Raw genomic sequence first — 9,289 nt, forward strand, 5'->3', positions numbered from 1 at the left:
ACATAGATCTCCAGAAAAAAAAAAAAAAAACAAAATTAGCCAAATGTGATGGTGCATGCCTGGAGTCCTAGCTATTCGGGAGCCTGAGAGGTGGAGGCTGCAGCGAGCCAAGATCACCATGCCGCTGAACTCTAGTCTGGGAAACAGACTAGAGTTTAAAACAAACAAACAAACAAACAAAACTTACATGCAAGTAATTGTTGTTTAAAAACTGTAAAAGATCATGTGTTAAGTATGGGGCAGAATGCTTTATTTTATATGGGTTATCTCATTTGTGCTCACAACACACAGGTATTATTGTTTATATTTCATAAATAAGAAATTTGAGGTTAAGAGAGTTTAACTAAACTTTTCAATTTCCGAGAGTGGAGCAAGGCTAACTCCAGAATGCTTGCTCATAGCCAGAGCCAGTAGGAGGGTCCAGTTCTAAAACAAAAAATAACAAAACTCCAATATGTTACAATATTAAGAGCTTACAATATTAAGAACAATACTACTGGAGCTTAGACCAACTCTGCCCAGTGGAAATATAATTTGAACCATGTATGTAGTTTTTAAGATTCTGGAGCCATTTTTTAATTAAAAAGGTGAAGTTAATTTTAATAATTTATTTTAATCCAATACTATCCAAAATAGTATTTCTACATGTACTCAGTATAAAAATTATTAATGGGGGCCAGGTGCAGAGGCTCATACCTGTAATCCCAGCACTTTGGGAGGCCGAAGTGGGTGGATTACAAGGTCAGGAGTTCAAGACCAGCCTGACCAACATGGTGAAACCCCGTCTCTACTAAAAATATAATAATTAGCTGGGCGTGATGGTCCAGCTACTCAGGAGGCTGAGGCAGGAGAATTGCTTTGGAGGTGGAGGTTGCAGTGAGCGGAGATCACGCCACTGCACTCCAGCCTGGGTGACAGAGGGAGACTCTGTCTCAAAAAAACATTATTAATGGGATATTTTTTACACTTTAAAAAATTCTAAATCTTTGGAATCTGGAATGTAATTTATACTTCCAGCACACTTCGACTGGCTTAGCCATGTTTCAAGTGCGTATAACCACATGTGACCAGTGACTACTGCAATGGACAGTGCAGCCATCAACCAAAGAGTGCATCATCAGAGAGAGAGTCAGTGGATGGTCTGCGCCAAGTTCAACCTCACAGTTTCTCCCCTTGTGTAATTGGCATAGGGACAAGTAAGCCCAGCGGGGAGCTAATTCCCACTTAATTGTTAGGCTCGGTGCCTATGCATGCTTTTCCTGATTCCACCAGAAGGTGTCCCTTGTCTGTCTCCAAAATATTCCACATGGCCTCTATCCCCATAGTTATCACACTCCATGCTAATTTTGTTTTTACATGCGAATTCCCTCCGTCAAACTGTGTGTTATTCGAAGACAAGGCCCATTTCTCTTAAATCTCATTCCAAAGCACCTCTCTGTTGTGAACGTGAGATAAAAGAATCCCTATAATGCACTGGACACATTTAGTGGGCTCTTGATGCTGTATTGGAAGAAACGAACAAAAGCATGCTTTTGTCACTAGGTGACACTCTTGTCCCAGCCTTTTCATTTTTGCTCTTACCCTTCATGGTGTTAGGGGGAGCTGGTTTTCATATTCACCAGAAAATAGGAGTACCCCAGATCTTTGTTACTGAACTTCAAAGCTGCAAGTGACAAGATCTAAGATGTAGGGTGTGTATATTCAAAAGGAAATCCCATACTGGCGACAGTGCCCTAACTCCTGCCATGCCAACTCTTTAGCAAGTAGTCCAGAAATCTCAGTTTTCTTGGTCAGTTTTTCTTTTTTAAAAATCTGGCCAGTTTGCCCTAGCTGTGTGAGGAAACTGAATATCCTGCTTTGGAATGAATAGGAAAGGGATCCTGGGATGAGTATCTGGGGTTGGGGTTGTTGAGAGCCAGAAGAGGGGTCAACCTGTCCCCATTTGACAAGCAAGGGGCCTGATTTGTGACTGTCTCGGGAGGCCCCCAGCCCTCCTTGCTGTGGCCTAATGCTCAGTACAGAGTGTTTGGGGTATCACTGTGAAATCCACTCAAGGCTTCCATATTTGCACCTTCTTCTTACGAATCCAGTAAACATTTAGCAGCAGAATTGAGATTCAGAAAACTGTGCAAGACTATCCTGAGAGTCCTGGTCAATTCTGAACATGGTGTGAATGTGTGTGGATGGTAGATTGAAGAAGGATAGTGTGGAGATTGCATCAGCAACACAGGCTTCTTTCTGCTGAAATGGCTTTTCTGTGCAGACTAACTTTTCCTCAAGTCTTAGAAATATATCCAGCCCAATTTATTGTATTCAGGCCAAAGGAGCAGTAAATTGAAACCTGCTCTATGAGTAGGGTGATCATATAGTCAATTTATTGCTGAAATCAGGACACTTTTTGGAGGAAAGAGTAGTGTTCTTTTGTAACTGCACTGGAACAGCAAGCATAAATCAGGAGGCTCCTGGGCAAACTAGGATGGATGGTCACTATATAAGGAGAGACCAGTGCCCTACATTCAGCTTTTTGTCAGATGTAACTCAGAATGAAGGTTATCTGTTCTGTTCTGGCTATTTTTCTTCCTCAACAGAAGAGAAGAAAATACCATTGGTGTTTCCTAGTGTACAATGAGTAGAGTGACTACCAGTAGACCTCACTAATTTCCATAATTTTACCAGGGAAATGACTTTGCAGAAGGGTCCAACATATCTATTGCTTTGCAGTGGATTCTGGAGGCCCTCAGAATGCTCACTAATTTCTGCCTTTAGCTAACAGAGGCTTTGATATCAGGAGTTTCCGACAGCTTAAAAAAGTGAATCCATATCAGATATCAGTTTCTACTTTTCTCATGATCTGTTCTTTATTTTCTGTCTGATTTCTTTCATGACTAGCTAATTTCCTCCAGGCCTGGATCAGGCCTGTCCCAAATTAATGTGGACAGTTGCAGAGAGATCTTTCTTTGCCTTATAGTTTGTATGTCCTTGAAGTGTATGGCTAAAAACAAAGTCTCCTCTCCTTGCTTGTTCCTTCATCCGCATCAGGAGTGTACCTCTGCACGATCTCCTAGAGGACTGGATTTATTCTGAGCACTGTGATATGATATGAAAAGCCAGCTGCATAGTGTGGTGTAAGTACCACCAACTCAATCACAAGACATGAGCTCAGTGAACCTAGCACAGATTCTGACCCTAGTAGATGCTCCGTAAATGTGAGCTGATTCCCAATCAGATCATTACAGTTAACCACTGGAGGGTAGCTTCTGTGCCCTTCTCTACCGACACTGCATCAGAGGAGTTCTTTGCCTGGGTGCCTCCAATTCAGACCTCCACTGGCAGACACCAGGACCATTCAGAGCACGTAAGAGCTACCAACACTGAGGCCTCTACAGATCAAAGGTCTTTCAGTTATGGATCCTTTAAATCTTATTTATTTATTTGAGACGGAGTCTCACTCTGTTGCCCAGGCTGGAGTAAAGTGGTGCCATCTCAGCTCACTGCAATCTCCGCCTCCGGGTTCAAGCAATTCTCCTGACTCAGCCTCCCAAGCAGCTGGGATTACAGGCGTGTACCACCATGCCCAACTAATTTTTGTATTTTTAGTACAAACATGGTTTCATCATATTGGCCAGGCTGGTCTCAAACTCCTGACCTCAGGTGATCTGCCTCCCAGAGTGCTGGGATTATAGGCACGAGCCACCACACCTGGCCAGCCCCGAGTTTGATCACCCACCCTTACCTGCATTTACTTAGTCAAAGTGGCTCAACACCTGGAGCCTCATTTGTAATCGGGGGATGATGAAAACTACCCCCAGAGTTGCTGCAGCAATAAAGTACTACAGATGTCAGTTAGGTCTCAGCACATAATAGGCTCTCCATATGGAATCCATTATTATCTAAAAGGACAGTAACACTTAGGGTCAGTTGAGAAAATAGCTCTATGCTAACAAGGGACCAATGACTGGGAGATGCCAGAAATAAGACCCTAAAATCATAAATCTCAAAACAACAACAACAAAAACCCTAAGACTGTACTTGTGACCCATTTCAACTATGTAGTTTATATGAGAAATTCCTTTATGCTACGGCAAGTAAGCTTCAACTTAAATCAGTGGCTGGACTTGATCCATTGGTAGTGGTTGTCTGAAGTGCTGGTTAAGAAAGATTCTGCTGCTGAGTCAACTCAATAGGGAAGTGTGTCGTGGCTAACTGATCAGCCATGCCTGCTCTGGCCACAGGATTGGGAAGCATAGTGAAGTATACCATGTAGTTACCCTGTGTTCCTCACCCACCAGCAGAGGAGGCTGCCCTTAATACAGGGAAGACTTTGGAGGTCTAGAATAGCACTCAAGCTTTGGGCAGCTTGGGGAAACAAATGGAAGGTAATGATGTTCCAAACACTGACAGGAAGGTTTGGAAGATCGTGGGAAATCTTGACAGTAGGTAGGTAAATTTCAAGGATATCCTAACTCTACTCTGGAGCAGCCCCATAAGAATAGTCAAAAGGGCCTGGGCAATTGCCTCTAAGAACCAAGAGAAAACTCTGAACATTGGGAAACCCTAAGTCAGTCCAAAGAGCCCAAGCTGAAGCACAGGAGGAGATGGAAAGCACAACAGTATAAGGTAAAATTAAAGCAAACGCTCAACCTTGTCTTTGGAAACATTTGTTTAAGAAGCACTAGCTTGGGCTGGGCATTGTGGTTCATGCCTGTAATCCCAGCACTTTGGGAAGAAGCCAAGGCGGGTGGATCACCTGAGGTCAAGAGTTCGAAACCAGCCTGGCCAACATGGTGAAACCCATCTCTACTAAAAAAAATTAAAAAATTCACTGGGAGTGGTGGCACATGCCTGTAATCCCAGTTACTTGGGAGATTGAGGCAGGGGAATCGCTTCAACCTGGGAGGCAGAGGTTGCCGTGAGCCGAGGTCACACCATTGCACTCCAGCCTGGGCAACAAGATTGAAACTCCGTCTCAAAAAAAAAAAAAAAAAAAAAGAATTACTAGCTTGGAAACTGCCAAAATGGTCGAGAGCAAGAAAGCCTTAAATGTCCCACAAAGTAATGCTCCTTTCAAAAATCTAATGGCCTTCCTGTAATTGTTGAATGACGTCCCAATCATCTATGTTGAGAGCTCTAATCTTGAGCAGAATTGAGTAAGAAAAAGTACAGCCTGGTTCTTTCTTAATGATAGAGTACAAAAGATGACCTTTATAGAGGTCATGGAGATTATAAATAGCAAATTCCTATTCCCAGCCCTGCATGGCCCCTGCCCCAACTCAACAAGAAATAGCAGCATTTGAAGCAGACCTTCTGAGTTAGGAAAAATAATCCTGAAGAACTTGAAGAGTCAGGAGAAAAGTAAAGATCAAGAGCCTTAACTTTAAGAAGAACAAGTTTTGGAACAGGCTCTTCTCCTACCAAGGCTGTCATTAAGCAGGTTTCTCTTGACGTGAGGACAGCTGCTCGTGTGGCTACTGTGTGGCTTGTACCCTGAGGGTCAGCTGCATGGAGGGGTGTGTTACAGCTCTGCCCCTAATCTTTTTTTTAAAGTTTTTATTAATTTTTTTTTCCAGGCACGGTAATTAAACATTGACTGCCAATGTAACCCTGGGGAGTTGTGAAGAATCATTAAAGAAAAAAAAATTTTTTTAAATTTTGGTACCATTCCTACTGAAGTCTTTCTGAGAGAGCCAATATTCTTTTCTCTTTTCTTCCTACATTTTCCAATGGCACAGGAGACTGGGAAGATCCTGTGAGTTTTTCAAACTTTGTGGCAAACATTGCCCAAAGGTAGAGTTTACAGAACCTTACTCAGTTGGAAAAGATGTAGGTTAAGACTTGCTTTTTCTTCCCGTATTTTTTTTTGGAACTATATATATCTTTTCTGATACAGAATTAAATTAATATATCATTTTGGCAAATGCAGAGAGGCATTAAAAAGAAATTAGGAATTGCCCATAAACTTACTGCCAGAGATAATCCCTGTTTACATTCACTAGCTTGGTATATATCATTCACTAACGGGTACCTGGGTCATCCTTCTCCAAGCGTTCTGTGGGACATTGTTATGTTAGGAAGAGATTCTTAGTGTCTCCTTGCCACTTTTTCACCAGGAGCAGTACTGGCAGGGTTTGGGATGGGGAAGGCAGAGAAAGGGGACAAAAATGGTGATCATCACAATGCTGAGAAGTGGGGGAATGGGAAGATTTGTGAGCATGGTGTAAATTTAACGAATTATGCCTGTATAGATGGCAACTCTAATGATTGAAAGGGGGAATAATTTGGTGACATTTAGCCTTCTCTGATGTGTTCTGGCAGGTGGAGAAGTATTTCACTGTTTGAGAAACACTTTTTCAGGGTTTGAGAAACATTATCTTTCAAGGCCTAATTTCCTCACTCCTCAGGTGTCGAGACCTCTGTTTACACCAGATCAATTGTGCAAAGTTCCCTGCAACCCAGAAATGAAGCAATTATTTCAGACCTATTTATGGCAGGACAGTGAGATTTTGCTGATAGTGCCTTTAAATCTCAACCTTGGGGTCCATCCCTCTGCCCGACCATGTTTCTCTAGGTAATCAGTGACTGCCTGATTTACCTGGATTGATAGGGGTGATGGGGGAATACAGAGGGAGAAATACTCATTAGATGCTGTTCTAAGATTAACTCTTGTTCCTGGTCATTGAAGTAGTCTTTGGAATTCTCTGCTCAGTCCTGGGAAGATGTCGTCAAGGGGATAATTGTCAGAATGGTGCAAACACTGCAGGAGAAACAGTAGTTATGCTCACTGAAAAGATAAGGAGGTGTTTTCTAGAAAGATGCCCCCTTTGCAGCTGATGACTATTCAAAATTAAAACTACCTTCTTTCAGTTACCCAAGTAACTGCCATTCATTAATGCCTGAGTTGTGGCTGTATCTGTGTGCAGAGAAATTGACCACAAGACTATCAAGACTTAGAGGACTGAATTGAGGGGTGTCTGCCTCTCAACGAGGAGTCAGAGGAGCAGGGTTTCTTCCTCAGGACTCTCCAGGAACAATAAGGACCCATGTGGTGAGATTGGACCCACCTGGATAATCTGGGCTAGCCTTCCCATCTGAAGGTCCTCAATTTAATCACACCTAGAAAGTCCCTTCTGCCACATAAGGATCTGTCACAGGTTCTAGGGATTAGGACGTGGACATCTTTGAGGACATCATCATTCTGCCCCCATAGCCATGACTTCCAGGACTACATCAACACTGCTCAAACTCTATGTCTCCACTTCTAGGGATCTGAACACAGGTCATGAGTTCAGAGTTTTTAGAAGATGGTGTCACTAGGGCAGATATTAATATTAGCCTCAGCACAATACCAGCATTTTGGCACCCATAATTATACCAGCAAGCTTCATACACCTAGTCTTCCTTCAGGCACCTGTAGACATTTGCGCTTTGCCACTTCCATCAGCTCCTAATCTCTTTCCCCTGGCTGGCTCAGAAATACATAGCACCACGCTTGACCATCTGGTAGGAAGGACTAAAGAAAGGTCCACCCCCATTTTATCCCTTCACTTTCCACCACAGATAACAACCCAGATGGATCAGGACCAACTGGTGTTTCTTCCTATTGGTAAACACCATGGGGAGTGAGCTGTGCCAATTCTCTTGCCACATCCACGCTATGTCTCCCCTGACTCCTCTGCAACTCCCTCCCTCCAATTCTCTCCTCATCATACGATACCTGGGACTGTAGACTGGCTTATGAAAAATGTGGATAATAATGTGCAAGCAGCTGGGTGTGGTGGCTTATACCTGTAATCCCAGCAGTCTGGGAGGCTGAGGTGGGTGGATCACTGGAGCCTAGGAGTTCGAAACCAGCCTGGGCAATATGGTGAAACCTATTTAAAAAAAAAATAGCTGGGCGTGGTGATGCACACCTGTAGTCTCAGCTACTCAGGAGGCTGAAGTGAGAAGATTGCTTGAGCCCAGGAAGTCGAAGCGGCAGTGAGCGGTGATCACACCATTGCACACTAGCCTGAGTGACAGAGCAAGATTCTGCCTCAAAAATAACGTGCAAGCACTCACACAGCATTTTCTATGTGCTAAGTGCATTATTCATATTAACTCATTGAGTCCTTGCAGCATCCTTGTAAAGTGAGTGGAATCACCTTTTCTTACAAGTGAGGAAACTAAGGCACAGAGATAGTTAGTAACTTAGCCAATGAGTGGTTATGATGGCATTCCCATCCAGGTAGGCTGGCTCCAGAGCCTACACTCTATCCCCAACGCCAACATGCCTCTAAACAAACAAAGACCCAGTGATAATATTCAGACCATCACTGGAAGTTGAAGTACTTTCTGCTACCTTCCTAAATGTAGTTACAGTTTTCAAGAGCACAGACAGGGATGCTTTGTGTCACGCAGAGGAGTGCACCCTGCTCAAGGGAGATCGACTCAGACTGGGACCCCAGGGGTGAAGGTTTGTTCTGGTTCTGTCATTTTGCTGGCTGAATGGTTGTAGACAAATAATAGATCATCTCTGAGTCTCAATTTCTTTATCTGCAGAATGAGGATGACAGTCACTATACCAAGCTCACAAGGTTCTGATGTTAAAGTGTTACTCACTCCCTAGAGTTAGTCATATTTTTTTTTTTCCTTTCATTGAGACGGGATCTCACTCTGCCGCCTAGTCTGGAGTGCAGTGGTGCAATCACGTCTCACTGAAGCCTCAACCTAGCTAAGGTAGTATTCTTATTAGAGCATGGCTTCAAGCTTGTTGAGAATGAATCTGAGACCGAGACATTATCGGCCCTCAAAGCAAAGCACTGGGCAGCTCCTGCCCCTTCTGCACGTAAGGCCACCTCTTTATTTTCGTTCACTGCCACTGCCTAGGTCAAGAGCTCCCCGTCTCCTGCTTGAACATACAGAACAGTTTCCTATCAGGTGTTGTGCCTCTACTCTTGGCCCTGCCCAATCAAAATGCTGCCCTCAGATTAGTCTAACTGAGGCACAAACTTCCTCTGTTATCCGCAAGTTGTGATCTTCTAAACTTTCTACAGCCTGCTTTCTCTGGCAAGCGTGATGAACTCCAACACATACGAAAGTCTGGAGGGCACCACAAGTGAGTCAGGCGGACCAGGTGCACAGACAGCGGCAAGCCGGACCCTGTGGCTCTTTTCTGAAAGGGAAGCGGCTACTCAGCTTTCGTTCGCAGATTCTCCATAAAGCCTGAACTTCCCATTTTTAAAGAGAAGCTGGAAATCAGTGTTGCATGTGAAATGCTGTACTTTTAAGCGAACTCAAATGTAAAAGGGGGGAA

Source organism: Sapajus apella, unplaced genomic scaffold, assembly GCF_009761245.1.
Source record: "Sapajus apella isolate SASKATOON/1434 unplaced genomic scaffold, GSC_monkey_1.0 scaffold41, whole genome shotgun sequence".
NCBI lineage: Eukaryota > Metazoa > Chordata > Mammalia > Primates > Cebidae > Sapajus > Sapajus apella.